The sequence below is a fragment of the Crocodylus porosus genome, unplaced genomic scaffold (assembly GCF_001723895.1).
Source record: "Crocodylus porosus isolate Cpor-Errol unplaced genomic scaffold, CroPor_comp1, whole genome shotgun sequence".
Taxonomy (NCBI): domain Eukaryota; kingdom Metazoa; phylum Chordata; order Crocodylia; family Crocodylidae; genus Crocodylus; species Crocodylus porosus.
Window position 1 is genome coordinate 20049699 of NW_017728917.1, and position 24493 is coordinate 20074191.

The following is a 24493-nucleotide window of genomic DNA, read 5'->3' on the forward strand; positions in this document are numbered from 1 at the left end:
AGGTCCAATTGCAGCCTATTCCTCCCTTCTAGTGTGCTCACTTCTCCCCATATCTTTGTGTCGTCTGCGAATCTGAACAGGGTGCTTTTTACCTCGTCCAAGTCACTGATGGAAATGTTGAACAGTGCGGACCTGAAGACCAAGCCCATACTACGAACATTAGTGTAGAGGCATTTGAGGCCTCCTGAAGATGCATGCACTGCCCCCCTAATCCCAGTACTACCCGGGCCCCTGTTGCTTACCTGGGTATTTGTTCTACACGTCGTTGGTCTAGGCTGGGCTGTTCTTGATGTTCTAAACCTCTCCTGTTGCAGGGACATAAATCCCATTGTGGACAAACCCAAATGATCATCCCTCTGCTCTTCATGCTGAGAGTCCAACCTACCCTATTTTTTGGTCAGCAGAGCAGAGCTCAGATTTCTCATAGGCAGAGAAGGGGGGAGTGGAAAAGGAAAGAGAGAGAAGAAAAGAGAAGAGAAGAGAGACACGTGGAGTCAAATTTAATTTTGGAAGAAGTTGACTGAAATCAGTGGTGTAGGTTGTACTAAGTACATAGTGTTGGTCTAAGGATATAGGCAGACAAGTTCTTTGGATAAATCTTGTATCTTTTATTAGATCAACTAAATAGTTGGACATTTTTTTCTTAGCAAGCTTTCAGGCTTAAAAACCCTTCATCAGGCTAAAAAAGCGTCTGTAGTTGGTGTGTGCTCTTCCTGGATGGAATGAATAGTAAAGAAGCTATTTTACTATTCATTCCATCCAGGAAAAGCACACACCAACTGCAGATGCTTCCTCAGACTGACAAAGGGTTTTTAACCCCAAAAGCCTGCCAAGAAAAATTTTTCAAACTATTTAGTTTGTCTAACAAAAGATATCAGATTTACCCAAAGAACCTTGACTGAAACCAGTGGAATTTTACCAGGAATAAGTTTGCAAGGGATGATCTGCTCTGAGATGCACTCAGCAAATCCTGCTTTCCCAGCTCTCTCTCTTTAGTCCTCTTCCGTTGCACAGAATGCCTCTCCTTCATTAGAAGCAAAGCACCAGGAAGGGGGGTGTTCCCTGGATGCTTGTTGTTTTCTATGTGCTCTCTTACCCAAAGGGCTGACAATTATCCAAGCTCAGATTAGAGTTTAGTAGATCCATAGAAAAAATTTAAATTGCACCCTGACAGGAACGGCAGTGGTCAAAGAGAACATTTAGAGGGGAGATGTCACCTATGGGAGAAGCAGGAGCTTGCCAAAGAACAAAGGGAGCCAGAGCGTCAGCACATTTGGAAATGGAAGATTAGGGCATGGCCCGCAGAGAGGGGGAAAATTCCATTCTCAGGTTGTTTTGATAGTTGCTTTCTCCTTACTGATTCAAACAGGAGGTGGAAAGCTACAACCCAGGCACCTTGTAATTAAGATAGATATTTATGCAACCTGCATGGTGCTATTGAAATTGTGCCTCTGACTTTCGGAGAAAATACCTAGGATACTTTTCTCCTGGTAATTCATCCATGCAATAGCAAATATGCCCCTCCAAACAACAAGTTAAGAGAACAGAAGAAAGGGGGTGGTAGAGGGGAGACAAGATGCCCCCACAACAAAACTACTCTGGGAGGACTTCCAGTATGCTGATGCAGTAGAAAGAAAACACTTTATCACTTGTGTACTTGAGATTAATGGAGAAAGTCTAACCATCTGCTCAGGATTTTTAATTCTAGACCCCTGCCATAGAGGTCTGGATAAGCAGCAATGCTATTTATGCTTTTTAGGTTTAACCCCTCTGTTCACAGTGCTTAGCTAAGGGCACATGCCTGATTTGCCTGCTCTTGGATGGTGTTAGCTAACATTTGTGAACATAGTATTTCCTCAACACTAATTAGGCATCCATACTAATCGCTACTCAAGAATAGTCCAGGACTAGAATAGCAAGGGGGTATGGTATAAGTCAGATTTGAAGTTATTAGCCCAAAGGCAGATAAAGGCCCCATGGCTAGAATAGAGGTAAGGGCTTCAGTTCCAGTTTGAGGAACATCAGCATTCAATGAGTACGTGAGGCCAAGGGCTGCAATGGAAAGAGGTGCTAAGAATCATGCCTAGTCAGGGGCATTGGCATGGCTGTGTCATTAAACTCAACCAAAATTAAATTTTAAAAGGCTTGAGATAAATCAACCCGCCCACTTCAGTTCAAACAGTGATAATAATACATTAAGAAATCAACCATGAGGCCGGCTATTCACGTCATGCCTAAGAAAGCAGCAGTAATAGTCAGGCATGTATAATCAGGAGAAGAGACTATATATAGTTCCAAAAAATAAACTACATCTGGGAGAAGATGACAGGGCGGAGGATGATTCAAAAGGGTAAATAGTTCTCTCTGGAACACTTGGGCCTATCTCAAGACTCCCGCTGTCAATGGCTGATGCTCACTAGCCCCGAGTCTTGCTGTCAAAAATGGAACATCTGCATCCCACTGAATGACATCACCCCCAATTTGGACCTTGCTTGCTGGCAGGTGGTGAGCCAGTTGTCACCAAGTATGCTGTGAAAGTCAGAACCAAGTGTGCTGAGATAAATACAAGCTCTTTGACTTTGGGGGTGTAGAAATGAATGGTCTGGACTCTAAGAAATGCCTCAGTGGAACAGCTGCTGGGCCCTGTGAGGCAGGGCAGACATCTCAGGAGATTGTTTCCGATGCACACAGAGCTATACATAGTTGGAACTTTGCATCTGAAGAACAGTAGAAATTCCAGCCCCAATGACAGCACTGTTCACAAAGAGGAGGTGCTGCACCCACATCTGTGCATGCGTAAAGCTTTCCTCCAAGGAAACAGCCAAAACGCCCCTTTCCCCTTCACTAAGCCTCGAGTCTTTCTATGCTGCCAGCCACCATTTTGTTGTGGACAGAGGAGAACAAACCTCTTGAGGAGAGAAACAGAGGAGAAACTGCAGAGGGTGCAGTGTCTTAGACCTAACGAACACAGCACCTTCCTCCATGTGCCAGGCTGTGTGGATGCTTTCATCCCTCACTGGGAGAAAACATAAAAATAGGGCTAAAGGCGCTAAGAAGACTCATGCAGAATTATCCCTTGGGAGGGACAATGTGCAGCAATGTCAGGGCCTTAGCCATAATGGTAGGGCTGATGGCAGGCATCAGGGCTTGGAAATCCCTTGGATCTCAACAGGAGGCGCCTGGACTAGTTGCTGCGTAACCCACTAATTACACAGCGAGCAGTACTGCTGGCCAGCCCCATCATTTATAGGCTCCCAAAATAGATCAGAGCTGGCTGAAGGTCAGCCAGAGTTGTTTACAGATGTCTGCCAAACACAGCCCTGGGCAATGATGTGTCGGTAACAAAGACAGGCTGGGGCTATGGGGTGGGCAGCAAGGTAATGCCAAGCATTCAGAATGGCAGTGGTGCACATCACATGTGGGTTCAACTCCTTGTCCGCCCCCCGTGCCAGAGACCCGCAGCTCTGTCGGTGGAAGGGGTTAGTAGCCAAGGAACGGTTAGTGTGAAGCTGGCAGCTGGAGCTTTACGCCTATACCAGTGCTCGAGCTCTTGTTCTGGGGAGGCCCAGACTTAGCACCAGAATCAAGCTTCATCTTCCAACTGGGCCCATTCACTGCAGTACTGGGAGGGCTAAACAATGCTCATGCTATACATGTTATAGCCTATGACTCTGTGGCAGGGAATCTAGCACAGACCTTCCCCTTCATGACCCCCTCCAGCCTGCACAGACACACTCATCTTCCTTTCTTAACCAACACAGGCTCCCCTTTCCCCCACTCTCTCCCTTGAAGTTTCACAGACCACAAGACTCCTTTTCCTGGGTGCTGATGCTACATGCACTATTTTCATTGCCCCCCACCATCCCAGAATGCAAAACAGAGGAGGAGATCAGATCTCCCCACCTTCCTGGTGCCATCTTCCTGGGTTCTCTTTGATTGTAGCCTGCAGCATGCTACATAACAGGCCAGTTTCCCACAGTTAGCCAGCAGTCCTATTTTTAATCTCTGTTCAGCTTTCCTTTTTTAAAACCACCCACGGGAAACATTTCCATTTTACCCTGAAAACGACTTTGCTGTGAAAATAAATGATGAGCCCATCGTGGTGCTAAAATAAAAGCCTCCCCAGAGAAGAAAGCCACATGGCACCATGGGGGCAGTTCTGCTTTGTTCCAACAGGTTAGACACAAGGCAGCATCCTGAAGCTCTTTCGTAAGAGAAAACAATGCAGTAAATGAGACAAGCAAACCAAAGAGAGGGGTTGCAGCACCAAGCTAATGGCATCAGGGGAATGATTCAGTCCAGCTACTGCAGTGAAATGAGCCGAGCCTGGCAGAATCCACTGGGACGGGCTGAAAAAAAATGCAAGCCCCAAACTCTCTTCCATATGGGGCCAATGCCACAGCATCCCAGGGCTGAGAGTAAGTAGTATTTTGGAATGCACAGCTGCTGGTAGCTGCGCAGCTGCAATGCTTTCCCAACACAGAGGGAAATGCCCAGGGGACTGCAAAGTAGAGCGTGGGATCAGAGTGGGTAGGGAGCTGGTAAATTATTCCATGGTAGCTGGAAGAAAGCCACAAGGTACAGCAGAAAACTGTGGTGTGTAATGTCAGAACTGCACCCACTCCCTTTTCAATGGAAGAGGAAGAAGTAGGAAGGTAACACCTAGGCCTCGGAAAGTGAGAATTCCAGGATAGACTGTACTGTGATGCATCTAACACAGGCTCCAACAGTGACCAGTCCCAGAGGGTTTAGGGGAAGGTGCATGAAATCCCATGATGGGCATGTATGTAACAATCCCTGCACAGCAGACTGTTATCCCCCTTGCCCTCCATAGTCAGGCTTGAGAACACTTCTTCCAGTTAGAGAGGGAGTGGGTTGCCTGTGAGCCAGTGGACGAAGGATTGAATAAGCCATCCCCTCCAACCCATGCACTTCAGGCCAGATGAGGCACAGCAGCAGGGTGCATTACACCAATCCTCCTACTAGAGCTGCAAAGGGCATCAGGCTGCACACATCAAGTCTGGCAAACTAAAAAATGGTCAGGACACAAACAAAGAGGACAGTTCAGGGCCCGTGGTCTCTTGGCTTATTAGCCTCTCTGTTGAGACAGTCAACAAGATGGCCTTCTGTGGTACAGAGACCACAGGGAAGAACCAGACCAAGATTCATCAACTGATTATATACAGAAGACTAAACTGTGTTCAGCCTGCAATAACTCTGGGGCCTTTCTACCAAGTTCAAATCCAGAGCAACCTGTTCTTTTAGAGAACGGAGGGGGCTTGGAGGAGAGCGAGCAGTGCTGATCACTCCCTGGGGAACATTCTGTTCGGGCAGTGGAGGGAAAGGAGCCCAAGCTCAACAAGAGCTGTCACATTCCAGGATGTGTAGGGAACAAAAATCTCCTGGCTGCTCAGATGTGTTCATTTCAGTTACTTCCTCAGCTGGAGGCAAATAGAAACCAGGCCCAGTTCCTGCTTAGAGCTCCCCGTGGGAAACCTGGGTCACATTCCAGGTCACATTCAGGCTGCCTTTGTTAGCCATTTCACAGCTACTCTGTTGTACTCCCCTGGGCAGGGCCAGCTCTGAGCTATGGCAACTGCTTCCTTCTCCCTGAGAGGTCCCTTGACAGGATCTAGATCAGGGGTCAGCAATCCCCAGCACACCACTGCCAGCCCAGGCTCTAAGCAGCTGCTGCCAGCCATGGAGCCCAGGCTGCTCCCAGCAGGCAGCTGGGAGGCTGCAAGCCCTGCTGCAAGCAGACCAGGCTTTGTAGGCTGGCTGCAGCCAGGAGGCTACAAACAGCTGCTCCGGGCTCTGGCATGTCAGCACTCTGGCCAAAAAACATTGCCTATCCCTAATCTAGATAATAAACAGAAAGAGTGACTGCAGGCACTGCAAAGTCTCCTTCTCAGCGTCTGCCATTCTTGGGACATCTCTCACAGGGTTGAAGTTTAAAGACCATGCTCCCCTACTAAAAGGCCAGTCAGTGCTGCTGAGATTTCACACCGGCTTTATCCCACACACCCACCTATGCATGAAATCCCCTACCCCAAACCATCCCCAAGGCCTGCACTCTCATCTAAGGCCTTCCACAATAAGCAGGATGCCAGGAAAGAAAATGTTGCTGATTATATTCCAGTGGAGGAGCCTCTTTTTGTGACTGCATGTTATCCCTCTCCCACGGTTGATAGCTGTTGCCTCTTCTTAGATTTTGAGCCTTTGGGCCAGAAGTTGTCTGTGTATGCGAACGGTGCATGCACCGCAGGATAGTTGTTATAACAATTGACTGATCTGGTACTGACAATTCCAACGGATAATTTTACCACGTGCAAGACGGTGAAGTCTTGCAAAAAGCCTTGACGGGGTAGTGCCTTGCTCTAAGATGCACCCAGGTGAGCTTCACTTGTTCAAGGCAGAGGAACCATTTTGAGGAGAGGTACTATGCTGAAGATAAGAATGCCAGAGAGCACAAAAAGACTGGAACAACAAATGATACAACTACAACCCTGGTTAGGGTTCCTCAGAAGCAAGGAACTGGTTACAAGGAGGTACCAAAAATGGAGTAACCTTACAGGGACTGTGTCACAGGGGCACTGAGGATAGAAGGAGAGCTGTCAATCAGCAGGGCAGCGCAGCTGCTGTGGCAACCAGCAGGTCAGGTGACCGGAAGGGGGCAGGACCGAGCCCTTTATAAACAGCCCAGGCCGGAGCCTGAAGCAGTTCCCCTCTGGCAGGAGCAGGAGCAGGAGCAGGAGCAGGAGCAGGAGCAGGAGCAGGAGCAGGAGCAGGAGCAGGAGCAGGAGCAGGAGCAGGAGCAGGAGCGTCAATGGTGACGGTCTGACCGGCTGCAATGATGCGAGGGGAGAGAGAGAACCCGGATAGAGGTATGGGAGAGAGCCAGCATTGAGTGGAGCTGGGTTTATAAGCCTGGGGCTTATGATTGTGTTGTGAGCCGGTAGGCTTCTGGTGTTTCAGTTGTAGCCGTTTGGCTCCGGATTCAGTTATCATTACACCGGCGGACCAGGTGAAGCTGTAAGGGTGTGAGGAAGCCTCACAGGGACTCCCCAGTAGCTTGGGAGTTCCCGGTCCCCAGTGGGGCACAGAGAGTGGTGCTAGTGGGTCACAGCTGCTTGCGTCAGAGAGGCGCGGTGTGCAGGGTTTTGGACCCCAGCCTGTGAGGGCGGTATTTGGCCCCAGAGGGGGCGAGAAGCGTGGGAGGCGCGGCATAGGCCCCAGAGGGGGCGAGAAGCTCCGGGAGCGGGCGAGCGCACCAGGAAGAACCCTAGGAGAGGGTGAGTGCACTGAGGGAAGCCCCAGGGGCAGGAGCATGTGCTGAGAGGCGCTCCAGGAGCGGGCACAGGTACCAAGAGAGGCCCCAGGAATAGGTGGGGCATTTTTCTGATTGCTAGAAACCCCGTACGGGGAGACTAAAAACGATCCTAGGGGGGTTCCTCAGTATTGGGGACCCTGAGGGGCCTAAAGGGCTAGGTAAGGCTTTGGTTGCCTGAGCCTAAGCGGACACCAAGGATTGACAGGACCCCGAGGAGTCAGGTAGGCCAAGTAAGGCTCAGGTCACCTGAGCCTAAACAGACTCATAATGTTGGCAAGAACTCAGTAGGGTTAGAAAAGCCAAGTAAGGCTCCGGCCGCCTGAGCCTAATCTGGTATCCGCCATTAACTGACTTCAGAGGGGCCAGTAAAGGCTTTAGGAAGCCAGCCCAGTTGGGTGAGAGAAGCCCAGTGGCACCAGACAAGGGGTGCTGGTTGTGAAAACAGGCCCGGGGGTGCCAGGGAGGAGCACCAGCGCAGGATGAGCCCAAAGGGCGCCGGAGGGCAAAGGCAGAACAACGGCCAGGAACAACTGCGAGGCTTTGGGGCGTGCTAAAGGGGAGGTAGGAGGCATGCATTGCCCATAAGGCTGGGGGTGTTGGTGCACCCCACTTTGAACGGAGGTAATACCAGCACGGTGTCAAGGTGGGAGTAGGCAGCCTCCCTTACTGAACTTATAAGAACAAAGATGCGGCGGGCAAGACGAGGGTGCTGGATCACCATAATTGACATGGCAGGGGGTGCTAGCGAGCTCACAGCCACTCGCAGGCTCCACTCCGTGACAGGCTGTTACAACTCACCTGGAATGCGTTCGTCCATCTCAAGTGCCTTCAGAAGGGATGGCATTAGGAACTCTTGTAGTGAGGGATCATGATGTAAACGCAATATTTATATCAATGGGGAGGTATTAGTAGCAGAAGTGAAATGGGAACCAACATGCCTATCAAATTCTGGATACTAGCCATTGTTATTCAAGCCTTTCAGCTTCCCTCTCAGGGGCAAGGGACCATATTAAGCAATGAACATGTAGAAGAAAAGACATATTCTGAACAGGGAGCTGCATGCTTTAGTGGGTAGCAACCTAAGAAGAAAAGCTGGATCTGTGAGCTTGGAGTTCTACATTCCTAAGGATTTGGAGCAAACATGCCTGACCTTGTCCTGCCTGAAGGGTGCCCTTGCACGTGAACCTGGCTGAAGTGGGTTTATGATGCAGAATGTGTAAGTCTGATAGCTGGCATACAGATGGCTTCCCAGGAAAACAAGCACGGCTATACTTTTGTCTCCAGCCACCCTGACACCTCCAGGAGTTTCTTTGTAGCTAGAGATAGGAAGATCCATCTACCTAAGGTATGAAGCCTTTGCAGGTCATTCCATACATCCAGTATTTTAACTACATAACCCACTTCCAAAGGCACTGGGTACTTTCATAGATTTCAAAGACATTTGGGCTGGAAGAGACCTCGGAAGGTCACCGAGTCCAGCCCCCTGCCTGAAGGGTAGGAAGTCAGCTGGGGTCAAAGGATCCCAGCAAGATAAACATTCAACTTTCTGTTGAAGGTGTTCAAAGTAGGTGCTTGAACCACCTCTGATGGCAGGCTATTCCAGACCTTGGGGCCTCGGATAGTAAAGAAGTTCTTCCTTATGTCCAGCCTGAAACGGTCTTGCAGGAGTTTTATAATCATTCGACCTCGTCATCCCTCGGGAGTGCTCTGGTGAACAAATGTTCCCCCAGATCCTGGTGGTCACCTCTGATAAACTTATAGGTGGCTATCAGATCACCCCTGAGCCTGCGCTTTTCCAGGATGAGGAGTCCCATGGCTCAGCCTGTCATCATAAGGTCTGTTTTCCTGACCTCTGATCATGCGCGTGGCTCTTCTCTAGACTCTCTCAAGCTTCTCCACATCCTTTTTGAATTGTGGAGCCCAAAACTGGATGCAGTACTCCAGCTGCAGCCTCACCAAGGCTGAGTACAGTGGGAGAATGACATCCTGGGATTTGCTTGAGAAATATCTACGGATGCAAGCCAGCATTCTGCTTGCTTTACCAGCTGCAGCATCACATTGAAGGCTCATGTTCATCTTGTGGTCAATCACGATCCCCAAGTCCCTTTCATCCATAGAGCTAGCCAGTATAGCACCACCGAGCTTATAAGCATGCCACAGGTTTTTCTTCCGAAGATGGAGAACCTTGCATTTTTCAGTGTTAAACACCATCAGGTTCTCATCCACTCATCTCCTGAGCCTGTCAAGGTTAGCCTGGATTGCCCTCCTGTCCTCGGGTGTGAATGCTTTACCCCAAAGTTTGGTATCATCGGCAAACTTCTGCCTTAACCCTCCACATACCTGGGTATGTTGCTATTTACGAAGCAGTAGATCCAGAGACAATCCCAAATTAAGCTCATTCAGAAAAGTGAGCAACTCCCCAGGCAATAGTAAGGAGAGCCTGTGCTCTCTGTCCCATATCCCACCAATTCAGAAGCCTGGGATAATCAGTGCCTGATAGTATAGTCCACTATTGTCTCTTCTACACATCTCAGGCTGCCACTAACCAGAACATCACTAGGAAGCAGGGAAGCACAAGAATAACCAAACTGTCCTTGGAATTAAGAGCATGAAACAGAACTAGCCAGGGAGATGACTGTAGAGGAAAGTGTCTGCAAGGAACAGGAGAAAAGGGGTGCACTCCCCTTAGGAAGGGATGGAAATTTATCACAAGCTCATGGCAGAAAGCCCCATTTAGTTTTGCTCCTGGTGATTGGGGCAAAGAGACACTTTTTGCTATGGAAGAAGTATCGGCTATTAAGAAATGAGAGTGTTCTAATTAGAGCAATTAGGAGGCTGCCTAAACCACTGTTTTGGCTTTGGTCTGTCATTCAGACAGGTGAAACCCAACCACCCACAGTATCTCACATTAACTAACAGGTCTGATGAAACTTACTCTCTGGTGTCCTGCAACAAGGGCTGTTCTTGCAGAGCTTGAATATGACCTCAGGAGAGTAGCAATGCCCTTGCTCCTGAGGCTGCAAGGGGACCCCTGGCTCAAATAACCTAGCAGTTCCCGTGGATGCTTATGCACACACACAGCCCTCAGTTAAGGCGTCTTGGAGGAGACAGTTTGTTCCAGGCTCTGGATAACAAAGAGCAGGGACAGTTCTGGTATGTGGGAAAAGAGTCTTGAGGAAACATTGCCTTTGGCTCCTCTATTGCCAGCTGATAGGAAAATTGGTTGATGCTAAATTCTCAGAGGAGAGCAAAGGGTACAGCAGGAGTCAAAAGGAAATGTTTGCTGTGGGGGCTGGGGGCAGCTCGGCCCAAAAGAGCTGGGGGAAGAACCATTTTTTCACTCCCACTCCTCAATGTGGCACTGTCTACCTCTGTTCCCCAGTAGCAATGGAAGAAGACTGACATTCATCCCTTTGCTACCTCCTCCAGGTGGGTGGCAGACGTCCTTTATGGATGGATAGATACAGCTTGTCATACTAGAACAGCCACTCTGGACAATCGGGGGTTTGCATCCAGAAGCCATTAATCTCAGCAGTCCTCAAAGGGATGGACAGGCTGCTCACTGAAGTATGAGGGGAGCAGGGGGTGGAGGTGGCAGGGAGATCCTACCTAAGGAAAATAAAACAATCGGCTCAGCTGTGGGAGAAGCCAGCCGGAGACAAAGGCTGGCTGGCACAGAACGATGCATCTTCCACCAGACACCCTGGTGCCTGGTGGGAAGTGAGTCACAAGCATCAGAACCAAGTAGCACAGGTGACTCAATCTGTCAGCCTCTTGCCACCCAGGCACCATCCCATTGAGTTCATGGCTGATTCTCTCCTTTGGCAGTAAACTGAGGGTGTCTTTTCTCTCTTGTGAGATGCCACATTTCTCCATTCACGTTTCAGCATGTGGTCTGACTTCCCTGTATGTCTTGTCACAGTTAGTGGGAACCCAGGGCATCCAGCATCAGTAAATCAAAGCATCACCTCAGGTTACTGGCATGAAAGTGCCTGGGCAGGTGCTTCAAGGCCACAAGCCAAACCCACTGGTACTATGATCATTAGCAAACCCTCAATAGGTGTGTACCAGATAATTAAGAACAGGTGGAGACAGGTAAACACAAGTGCTTCTGCTGCTAAAACTCACATGCACAGGTGGTATGTCTAGGCTGAGGAAATTTCTACATTAGACTGAGCCTTGTTCAACAATTAAAATTATTTGTGGATGCTGGTAGCCTGAAGAAAAAGCACAGAAATAAATTTGAGAGGCATAAAAATGCATCCTCTTTGCCACCTGGCATCTGGTCTGGCATCATGCCTGCACAGTGCTACCAACCCCCAGTCCCTGCCACAGCAGCACTGACACAAAAACAAGTAGAAATCAAGCATGTTTACTCCTATGTAGTCCAAATCACAGCAAGAGAAGGACAGATCCTGGTTTCTCAGCTGCTAGTGCTGGGCAATGTGACAAGAAAACCAAACCCCGATATTCACTTTCGGACAGTGTGTGACCTGGATCTCCTGGGGTTAGTTGGCAATATAAGTAGGTTTGACTGGAGAGTGAAAAGGCCATGCTGGTGATGTGACTGGACCTGCTGCTGATAGACAGGCAGTCCCATTGCTACAGGGGTGATGGACACCACTGCCAACCTGGTCAGCTGCCTGAAGTTAGTGGCAGGAGGTCCCACATCTCGCTGCTTCTGCAGGACCCTGAACAGTCTTCCCTCTTCTGCTTTCTTCCTAAGTGAATGCTGTCATCTTCCCTCATTCCTCACCACTCTCCTACCCTCGAGTCTATCTCTAGCTTGTCCTTGCTTGCATGCTGTAATAAAAAAAAAATGGTGTGATTGTGAGTTGTGTAGACATACCCCAGTGAGGTTTAGACTAGCTACGCTCAGGTAGTGATAACAGTGTAGCTACAGCAGCATGGATCTCAGCTCAGGCTCGATGCCCAAGTACTTACTAGGCTGGTTTTGCAACCTGTGCTTAACCCCATACTGCTGTGGGCTACGCTGTTATTAGTGCCTAAACTGGCTAATCTAATCCTCACCTAGGTATGTCTGCATGAGTTGCCATCACACCTTTGGATTACGGGGTAGACAGACTAAGAACTCGGCTATTTTACCAGCCACATGCATCTTGGCTCCTTCATCTTCCTTGCATACAGTAAGGCTAGGAACAGACATTGCATTTATCCTAGGATAAGCCAGGACAAAGACAGGCATGAAACAGAAATAGCTCAGGATTGGCACATGCACATATTGCTTTTCTAATCAGAGTTTACCAAGCAGCTAAATGCATTGCTACTTTTCTGCCATTGATTCAACCATGTACTCCTGAGAGAACCGTTCAGATGCACTGTGTGATGGCCTGAGATAAACAGTTAGTACTTCTTGTCCTGTGAACCTTTTTAGGATTTAAACCTGGACAATGGACATGGATTTCTGAATGATTGCACTTTGTCCCAGGATAACATGATTTATCCCAGTGTGACATCTGTTTGCAGTCTCACTGTCACAACCATTCAGTGACAACTACCATGATGTTAGCAAGAGGTTCCCTTCTGACTGGTTGAACTGGGACACATTGGTGGGGCAAGGTACTGGGGTGGAAGGCATGGACATGTGGCCTTCACATAGTACAAGCTCTGGAGACAAATGGAGGATTCCACTCCCTGCTGCTGCTGACGCACTTTTCACCAGCATGAGAGAAAGAAAGAATAAAGCCAAAATCTTTGTATAGAGACACCCTCCAGGAAGGGCCTGGAGAATTATTATGCACACACAAAGCAACAAACAATGTTCAGTGCCAGCATAAGAGTTTCTAAGAGCTGAGAGGCCAAGCACTGAGGTACAAAGCGATGGGGTAGGGGGTTGCATGTGTGCGTGGGGAAAATCTCTCCAGAAGCCACTCCCATTATGACATTTGTTCTGAACCTGCTCTTTGTGCTACACAGCAGGGAAACACGTTGGTTCACTTATCCCCAGGGACCAAATCCTTATGTAGCATCTAATGATACTCCAGAAAAATTGCACTCAAGAGTCCCTCATTAGTAATGAAGTAAGAATCATGAAACACTAAACACCCAATTTCTCCCTACCACAGCAGCCAGCCTGGGGCTCTCATCAGTGGCTGGTTTGCCCTGAAGCTGCAAAGCAGTCTGCAGCATGTGTCAGAATCATGGAGCTTCATGGAGTGGGTTTGAGAGGGGGAAGCCTGGCCTTATTCACAACCATCCAGTAACATCCCCTAGTAACAGTAGAAGAACAGTAAACCCTAGTAATAGTACTCTGCACTTCTACACCACTTGTCCACCAAAGGGCTCAAGGCACTGTGCAGAAATGACAGCATCCCTGTCTCCATTTTACAGATAGGGAAACTGAGGCACAGAGCACTGATGCGACTTGCCCAAGGTCACAAAGAGAATCCGTGGCAAAAGCAGGACTTGAACCAAGGCACCCAGCATTGCAGTTCTCTGCTGGTTGTGATCATTAGACAATACTGGTTCCCAGCACAAAGACAGCCTACAACCATGGGTTGCTCCTCCTCTGGGCACTGTTCTCTCATCAACCTTCACTGAGTTGTGTACACCTGAACACGCTGTATGGTGTCCCTCAAAGGTTAATGAGAGCTGGCAGAATCCCTAGGCAAAGCCCTAACTCTAATCCTGACCTGACACTGCAGCCCAGCCCTAGTTTTCCCCTGGAACTGCAATCTGGTCCCACGTTCAACCTGGGCCACAATCTGGCCCCAGTCTCAGCTCAGGCTGTCCTTGAGTGCCAGCCCTTCCCAATGCATGTAACCCAGAACTGAGTGCAGATAAATTAAGTGTATGCTGTTGCAGTTCCAGCCATAGCCTTCACAAAAGTGGAGAGGCAGCCACTCATGGGTCTCACTGTCACACTTCCTTTGGCTCTGCCTCACGACTCCAACATGGACACGAATAGATCTCCTCTCATTCACACTAAACCTTTGGCATACATTTTCTACAGACTAAGGAGCTTCTTCTTAGGCTAAATGCAAATTCTAAAACACAGCTCGTACCTTTTTACTGACAGGACTTTAAAAACAAATGCAGATGGGGGAAGGGAGGGAGATCCCAACCTGCCATTGACACCTCAGGTCAGGGCATCCACTGTCATGCACTCCCTGACAATGCACAGCAGTCTCTGCTGGGTCTATGCCTGTGTGCTTCATGACTGGCTGGACACTGAGTGGTTGATCAATGGTTGAGTGCCCCAAGGTGAATTCTGTCACCCTCCAGTGCTGAGGAAATGAACAGTACTAAACTTTTTTTCTATCTCCCTTTTCTGAATAGCACCAGGAAGTTGCAAGCAGCTCTGGAGATGTCTGCAGCAGCCATTTGAGTGCAGCACTGCAGATTACAGCGCATCTCTCCTGAGGCACAGATGGTGCTGTAGCAGGTACAGGAAGCATTCTGGCCAAGGACACTGGAGGGAAAGCCCAGATCTTTCAGAAAGTACCCTGAAATTTTACTATCCAGGCACGCTAGGCAAGAGCTTGGCTTCCCTCTAATCTCCTGCATGTCCCCTCCATAAGGAATGCCATCTGGTGTGGTGTCCAACGGGCCTTCCTCCCAGCCCAGCACTGCAACAGCACTGGCAGTCTGAAACCATGCACCAGATCTCACACTGCTATTTAGTAGTATGTAGAAGCCCATCAAAAAGCCCTTTTGTGGGTGTATTCAGGGCCTTTCCATTGCGTTGCAGGTGCAGCTACTCCACATTCACAGAAGTAGGCCACAAGAGGAGGGAGGTTCACCCACTCCTCCATGTTTCTGGTTCCCCAGAGGCTAAATGAAGCAGCCTCAATTTTTATGCCCCTGTCCCTACCATTGGAGCAGGAAACAGCCTGTTGTGAACATATGGCCAGGGGGACAGAGTGGCCCCCCACATGGCCAGTTATTGCTCTGTCTGCTTTAGAGGACAGAAATGTCATGTGCCTGCACCTCACATGCCGTCTGCTACACAGATGACTTTGCCGGCTCCTACCCCATGCTGGAACTGCTCTGAAGACCCCTGATGCTAGGCTTCACCTCAGTGGGCAGGGAGGAGCTGAGACACCATGGTAATGGGCATGTAACAAGCACCTAAAAATGAAACACAGAGGGGTGAGTACTGTGCTCACTCTCCAGACTAGGGGCATTTCAAGGAGTTGGGCATCTCTCCCAGGCATCTCTCAAGGGCTCTGGGAGAAAAATGCTCTCTCATGGTCAGAGGTGTCATGGTGCTAGATGCCTGGCCAAGGTTTTTCTAGGTCTCCTATGAACTGTGTCACCGAGTGCTCTTGGGCATTATCATTCAGTTGCTTCAGGATGTTCTGATCCTCCTCTGCCTGCCTGGATGTGATCATCAGCCAGGAACACCTGGTCCCTGGTAGCAGCTGGCAAGTCCTAGGACAAGGGACCTGAGTCATCCATAATCTGTGTGGCAGGCCAGTAGGGGGGTGCTCCTGCATCGAGCCGCCCACCTCCCTGCTCCCAACCACTTTCCAGGCTCCGAATGCCTCCCTAGGGGCGCCTTACGTCCGGCCGACCCCCTTCCTGGAGCACACTCGCTAGCCTGGGGGTAACGTAGCTGCCACCACCCTGAGAAGGGACTCGCTCTCAGCCCTGTGTCCTCGGGGAAACACAAGCCTAAAGTCCTACGGGTACTTGACCCAGTACAGGCACTTGGGGCACTTCCCCAAGTCAGGGGGCAAAAAGTAAAGTCTCCCTTAGTCCGCAGACCTAAGGGGTCTCTTAGGCATAATTTAGACCCACCCCTCAATAAGTCTCCCACACCGGTCACAAAGGGGGAGTTTATTGATTACAGGGGTAGGGTGAAAATAGGGTACAAGATTGAGCAATATCCTAGAAATCCTAAAGAGCAAACAGTCTGGCTGAGGTAGCCGTTTGATCACGCATCTGAGTTACTGCCAGCTAAATATCTAATCAGATCTCGAGTAGCTTACTCACACACTTCATCCAAAGGCTGGTGAAATCCCCTCTAGAGTCAGGCCGTTTCTAGCTTGTGAGTTTTGGGGGAGAGAGCCAGTTTCAGATGGTAAAGCTCCTCTGTGTCCCCCGCATGGCTGCTGCCCCCTCCTCCCGGGCAGTCTTAACTTATATAGCCCCTGTGACCTCGTTCACCTGGTCCAGTGGAGGCCAGCTCCGTTTGGCTCTTGGCCAACCAATTTGAAGTACATCACTAGTTGCCGGGCAGACTCCAGCCCACCAGGTAGATGGATGCCTCTCACCCAGGTAGGTGATACCAGTCCTGTAGGCAGAGGGAGCAGGTTTCCCCCTCCCTCAGGACTGGAGCCAGCAGCTCAGGTTACCTAAAGAGATAGGCTGAGGTGTGTCTCCTCTGCTGGGCTCATCCTAATCAAATGGTCACAGCACAGAGACTAATCACATTGTCACAGGGCAGAGATTTTGAGGAGAAACCAAGGTGGCTTTCTGCCACAACCTGCAATAAAGACAATAGCTCAGAAGAAGAGCATTGCTGGGGCGATCCCACAATCCTCTGCTGCATTGGTTACGTAGATAGCCCTCGTTAATGGGACTGTGCTAGCAACAATGCATTTATGATGGCAACCATGGGGCACTGAGGTGGCCACCGCCCTGACATAAATATCCCTACCGTTTCTGATGGAGACACCACCAACCACACACAGAACAGGACCAAGGGACATGCATCTATCTTATGTCAAGCTGCCTAGGCTGCCAATGCAAAGGGCTTCAAGGCTGGGCACATGACTGCAGGTCTGGAAATGTCAGTGCAGTCAATCCATGCAGCGGAGACAACCATGTCTGGGGAGATCCATGGGGCCAGGGACCAGGAGGTTTGGGCTGAAAATTAGTCAATCCATTAGCTTTTAAGGATTCAAAATGTTGGGATAAGAGACAGCACTGACCACGACCGTGCCAGCTTCTCCAGCCTTCCTGACCTTGCTCAGGCCCAGGCTGCCCCCCATGCCCTTGCTCTGCAGAGACCTTGCAGTCCCAGCTCACAGCATCCACAGTTCTTCCACTTCCTGCCCTATCATGCACATGTTCCCACCATGGGGAGGCTGGAGAGCTGTAGGGCCTGAGGAAGAAGATGTTATTTTCTCCTTGTGATAGCTGGCTGGCTGTGAAATATTGAAGAGTCCCCAGGCCTGAGCAGACATTTGTGTGCCTCTGTGCTTGGTATGAATAGGTGCCCAAGGATCCCATGTTGGGTTTTGTCCTGCCACCCATCACCACAGTAACCTGAGCACCTGTCCTGTGAAAATAAAAGCAGCAGCCAATCCCTAGTTGGAGGTCAAAGAATTTCTGGCAGTTTCGGGGGTGGGGGGCAGGTAAAAGCTCTGCATAGGGTAGGGTTTGTATTTTGTGTTTGAAAATTACTTTTCTAGATTGTTTTTCAAGGTTAGGCTGTTAGGTGTGTTCCTTTTGGGTAGATGGAGTTGAAAAGGGTATCATCAGGTTAGGTTAAATGGAAACAAGGCAAGAGTGCGTGTACATGGAGTATTTTGGATGAGCTGCTCTGGAATAGCAGTGCGTGTAAAGTAGGTTACACATTTTTACGGTCCATTTATTTGCCCATCCATGCATATACACCCCTCCTCCCAGTTGGAAGGTTTCCTGTCTGTACCTTGCCCCTCTCCTGACCTGCTTCCTCACTAAACTCTTGTCCAGGGAAAGAAATACTATGGCCAGGGGAAATGCTAGAGCCCAAAGGACAATTTCTAGGCAGGACTGCGGTCCCCAGGCTTGAACGTGCTCCCCTATGTATAGGTCCTTCAGCTCAGGTGATCTTTACTGTGTTACACCAAATGCTCTTCCCCTCCCTGGGGTTTGCCCCAAGCCTGAGTGAGTGGAACAGGTAGGGGCTTGCAAGCAGGACTGAGCATTATCTCCTTGAGCTCTGGGGTAGAGCACAATACCACTGCAGCTTCATGTGCTCCCATCTCAGGCATACCACCACCCTCTTCTTTCATCCCTTCTCTAAATCGCATTAGAAAAAGGACAGTTTGTCACATCAAACCAAGGTCAGCCGTAAAAACCTGAGTGAATCCTGCTCCTCTCCTCCCCCTGGACCTTCCTTAGAGCTGTGAAGTACTCTGTCCTTCTGTCTGGCACACCCACACTGATGACTACACAGGCCTTATATTATTTTTGGGAATGGGGGATGAAGAAGAAACTCATTCTTGTGACCATGCTCAAAAATAAACCCAGTAATGTTTCAGGGCAGATGTGTCCCCAGAGCACCCACAGGACAGACAGCAGTGAGTACCACTGCTGTCCATTTGTGTCCACCCCTATCAGCCAGCAGAGAGAGGCTCTTTTACAGACAGGATCAAAACAATGCTGGTAGGAAACAAGTTTTCCACGTGGCTCAGAGATCAGACCCTGTTCCACCAGAACAACTTAATGCCAAAGGTGCTCTCAGGAATCCGCGTCTCATCTTACTAGCATTATCACTCAGGAGAGGAGGTGACACAGAGGTAGCATGCTAGAAAAGCCATCTTCCCTCATGGGAGCTGGGTATAGCTGAGTAGGGAGACCATGCCAGAGTGGTGATCCACCACTGAACTCATTCCTTTGAACTGTTTACACTCTGTCTTTCTCTTTAGAAGAGAAGCCCTCAGATGCTGGCAACCAAAAATATTAAACACATGATACATAGGCCAGGCTTCCCTGCATTTATGGGCCTTTCCACAGCCATTTGTGGGGCTAAGGGAAAAGCCTTCACATACACAGTGCTTGCAGGGTTATTTATGTGTCAGGATGTGAAGGTGGCATTGAATTCTTGTTACAGAAAAAGAAAAAGGCCTCCTTGTACCAGGACTAGCCAGCACACTACTGCTGTTTAGTAATTCACTACATGAGGAAATTGCTCCCATCCCTATTTTTACAGTAAAAAGTCCTTTGGGGGAACAAATAGTATGTACTCATACAACTAAAAATTCTGCATTACAATATACACACCCATGGGGACAAAATTAAGGTTCCAAAGGTGACAATGAATCGAGGGCTTGTTGTTTTGGGTGCTCAAATTTGCAGTCTCCACAAAGTCAGGATTTTCTTAGTTCTGTTGCTCCTGTTTCCTTACTGGCCAACCTCAAGAGACTCCCTTTCTTCTGCCATAAACAGATTGTCTCTATTCCTAGCTCCAGTAGCTGGCACATGGAAACATACATCATATTCCTCTGGAACAAAAACCAAAAACAAATCCACCCTCTAATTAAGCGAGGTGTGGAGTTTGGGGCATGTGGCTGCTTTTGTTTTCTTTAGCTTTTTTTGCAGGAGCATGACTGCATCTACTTATCTATCTGAAATGCTTTAAAGAGCAGGGACTCACAGCTGAGACAGCTAGAGCTGCCTTCTGTGCTATAAGCCCCCACCCTCCCCCAGCATTCCTCTTTTCTATGATTTAAGCTACATTCAACCCTGGCCTGACTACAAAATACTGCCATGTAACTAATAAGCTTTGGTTGGATTTTCCCCTCACAGTAGAGAACAGGAACAGGAGCAAATCTAAATGATTTATCCTTGCATTTCAAAGGGCTTTGACCTAGAAAAATGCAAAAGGAATCCCACAAGTGGCTGGAAAAGGCATATTCCCGTTTTATAAAAAAAATATGCATTATCCCCCCTCATCTTCGCTATGCTGCTGCCATTCACAAAAGCTGGAGTGGATGGTCTCCCTTTCACTGGCTAAAGATCAGCTCAGGAAGCTACCTCTGGTGCAGAACAGAATTCAGGGCTTCACATCTAGGCCTAAGGCCTTAGAGCAACTACCAGAGAAAAATCTACAATACAGGCATTTTGCACATGCTGCCTTATATAACAGTACCACTCCCCTCATCATCAGGTCTTAGTGCCCTTACACCCTTTCATTATTTGCCTTCCTGTGAGGCAGGAGGGTGCTATTATCTCTGCTTTACAGATTGGGAACTAAGGCCCAGAGAAGCTACAGGGCAGGTGCTTCACTCCAGGAGGGCTTTTATAAATCTGGTCCTAAATGATTCGCCAGTGGTCAGACAGGACGTCTCTGGCAGAATCTGAATATTCCAAGTCCTAGAACAGTGCTCTAACAACTGCTGCGTGTCCTCTCTCCAGCACAACACTGCCCCGACTCTGGTGTGTATGAAGAAATGAAACCAGCTGCAATGCTTAGCGAGCAGCAGTGGGTGAAATTAGACCTCTGTTGTCGATGGAGCCATATTAATCAGCAGGATAGCCTCGAGTACCGTGACACATGCAAAAACTGGAACAGGCACATCAGTCTGCCGGTAAAAAACAAGCACCCTTTCTCTTCCAGCCACTGAAGGGGCAGAGTTTCTCCACACCACTGACAGGAGCCATCAAATAGATCAGAGGAGCTGGTCTGGAAGTTGGCAGGCTATCATATACATATACATATAACTGCTGCCACTAACTGGTTCCCCCAAAATATGCACTAATGTACACATTTGTCTCTACCCCTCTGACCTGGACAAACAAGCATTTGTCTCATGCTCCCAAGCAAAGAGGTCGTAATGCTCTAGAGCTCTGCAGTTGGACTTCCAAGGTTTCAAAGTGTCTGAAATGTAAGAGCCTCGTACACCAGTGAGGTGTGTTAGCAGCATCAATTGATACTGAATGTTACCAAGAAAAAGGCCCAGCTTTGCAATCGTAATCTTGTCAGAACCGCTAAAGAAATCTGCAAGCTCTTTGAGCAGCTCTCCTGCCTGCCTGCCTCATTTAACATGTAAGTATGTCCAGGCATTCAGAGTACAGCCCAATCTTATCCCCGTGGATTCCTGTGTTTCCAAAAATGTTCCAGATATTCGCTACTTAATGTTATTTGTGTGTCTCAATTTAGCATCGATACTGACGCTCCAGCAAGGACCAGGCATTTACCTTATGTGGGCAAGACTGCAACAGAGACGGAGAGATGGTGACAGAATTGCATATCACTAACAAAACAAAGCCTTGGGCCCTGGGCTGCATCTGCTCAGTACCTGGGTTCACATGCCATGGCAGCAAGACAGCTAGGCTTGAAGCAGCCACATTACCCTGACCTAGAAATGCTGGTACCACTTTTCCTTGAATGGTAGTACTTGCAGCTGCACACTGAATCTGTGTGTTTACATCAGCACCCCCATCTCACTCTGAATCTCATCAAAGCACAGCACACTGCAGGGTTGACCCCACCCAGTCGCACTTCCCCCTGGATGGGAAAAGAGATAGTAGGGACATAGCTCAGCTTTTCATAAATAGTAGAGCCAAGGCACACCAGCTGCTTCACTCAACCCTCCTCCACCCCTGCCCTCACTGCTTCCCTTAGCTCCTGCTGCTCATACCTCTTCTTTTTTATATTTTAAACTTTATTAGTACCACCAACCCTTCTCTAGTGGGAGAGCACTCTTTGTAACCTCCACACCACCCCAAAGGTGGCTTGGAGCAGGGCAATCACTCTACAGAGCCACAGGTCCCTATACATTTGCTCTGTCTCAGCTTGACTATGTGTACTAAATGAGGCGAGAACAATAAATAGTAGGTGATCACCCAATCAAGGGCTGTACCAGTGAGGGCTGGGGAAATCTGTCTCTAGAAGAATGATGATTTGTGGCAGAGGTGATGAAATTCCTGGATCATTGAGTAACTCAACATACATGGAGTCTTCCCCATGCCCCTAGGGCTGCATCCTGCACCCTGGCAACAACAGGCCAACTCAGGGCAATGGGATGACCACACACTAGGGAAACCTATCTGGCATCAAGCTGTCAGAAAGCAGGCAAGGTCTGGGGAATGGAAAATCCCCAGCAGAAGGAAGAAAGAATCAAGTGTTATCACTAGGTCATAGTGGGGCTTGATTTTGTACAGGGGTCAGGGTGGAGGGTGTCACTGTTGAGTGCTATACCAGTGAGGAAAAAAGGCAGCAGCTGCACGCTGGTAAAAGATTCTCCTTCATTCAAAGGAGAAGCCACATTCAAGAGGAAGGATCGAACCTGCCTTGGAGGATTGTGACCCAAGCCTGAAAGTGCCAAGGAGATCACCGCATGTACCAGAGGCCCAGTGGGTGGGACCTGAACACGGTAGCCTGAATCTAAGGGGGCTACCCGGGGTTGTAAGACAGGATCATTGTCTGGCATGAAAGGTACCTAAGTTAACCTTCAAGTTTGCTTATTTCTAACTTTGCAGGCCTTGACTTTGCCATCCTAACAGTCCTCTAAGACAGTGAGGGCCCTGTCTCCAATTTGTATGGGAGCTCATGTTTGCATGGACATACAAACACACACGTGTGGTCCTCAAGCAGAAAGAACTGCCTGTAACCAGAGGCAGGAATCATCTCCTATGGGTCCTGCTCTGCAGAGATAGTGTACTTGGGATGTGCAAAGCTTTTCCAAGGGCCAGAGGGGCACTAGGGAAGAGAACCTTATACAGGCAAAAGACTCATAAAGTAGCAGATGCAGTTTCAAAGGGGTAAGTTTGCTGTTCTCTCCCTTTGCTGAACAGGCCGTGATTTACCCACCAGGGTAATTTTACGGTGCAGAGATAACACAGTAGAAAGCAACAGGCCTCCTCAGCGGCATCAGTATTTGGGTCATCATCCCAACTGTGCACTGAAGAGGCAGCCTATGGCAATGAAAGACAAGTTCTGTTGGCACGTAACAGGGATACAGGTTACCGTGTAATGTTTCCTGCTGATCTTAATAAGGGCGCTGCTCATTTATTTGGAGAGGCCAGCCCGTGGCTCTGCAGTGCTATTCAGGCTATGCAGTCAATCCACAGCCTATGCCAGAAAAGTGCCATGTCTTACTGTGCTGTCAGGCAGCTGAGCTGTCTTACAGGGGCTTTTCCATGGCAAATACACAGGGAGGCAGTCAGCTCTGCTTCAGAAGAGGACAGCTGGACACTTAAATTCCTGAGTCACTGCTCTCATTTCAAGTAGCAGCTGGGAATGTTTTCAATGCCTGCATTCAGGCAGAGAACAGGGCAGGGCTAAAGCAACAAGAGCTAGACGCAGTGAAGAGATACAAGGCTTTACCTTCTGTAATGCACCTATCGCCACAATATCTACATGTACATCACAGGCCAAAAAACAGTCCCTTTGTTCACAGCTTCAGTCTGGAGAGGAACTGGAACAATGCAGCAAGGAAGGGTCTGGAGGTATGTACTAAAATTATTCTTGAAAGCTAGCCTGTGATGGTCCTCAGAGGTCTTCTGCCACACAGCCTGTCTTGCAGAGCATCTATTGGTCTGTAGAAGAGAACATGGTCTCTGAAGGTTGGAAATAACTTCCTCAGGCCCGCATAACTCCTTCAGGCCTACATGATATGTTCTGCAATATTCCTCTATGCTACGTGCAATTCAACTTCCCTAAAACACAGAGCAGCACTACTCTGGAGGGTCTTGGCCTACTTACTGGTGGTGAATTAGTCATGCTCACAAACTCTATGCAGTTCAAGCTATATAGGGTTGCAGCTTTCAATCTTTCAGCGGTTACTGAGGTGCACTGGCAGAACTCTGTAGGAATCCAGGACCAAAATAAGGTGCTACAGGCCAAAACCAAGGTGCACTGGCAGACCTGAAGAGAGAAATTTGTCCAGCACCTTCTGCTGCATATGCCTTCTGGTGCTCATGTCTCTCATCTTTTAAACACAGGGGTCATATGTCAATTGGAAATGGGCTCTGGAAGCAATCACATTCCTATTGCATGCCCAGGAGGAAAAAGCAGAAGCCACAAATTTTGTTCTACCCCCACCCCTCAAAATATTTATATATAAACAACCTAATTCCCTCCTTTTAGCTATCCTCTCTCTCAGGACTAGGAGACCAACCTTGTTTTGCCATCCAGTCATATACAGCACTGGTATATTCACCCATCATTTCTTAATAGTGTAACTATACCATGTGCAGCCACAAGAGCCTTCTCTGGTTAGTCTGGATTTCACCTTCCTCCTCCTCTGCCTCATTTCAGCTCCTTGAAATGAAGTAATAGGGTTCTCCAGTTTCCTTTTCAATCTGTGAGCTTCAACAGTTCCCTGTCACAGGTCTGGTGTTTTTGTTCAACTCCCTTGAAGTTGCCAGAGTTGCTCTGGGTGGCTCATGTTTTATTGGGCTTGGAAGGAGAAGCCACTGCAAAACATTTTAGATTAAAATAAACCAAGGCTTTTTACTTGGTAGTTCAATTTTACAGTCAGT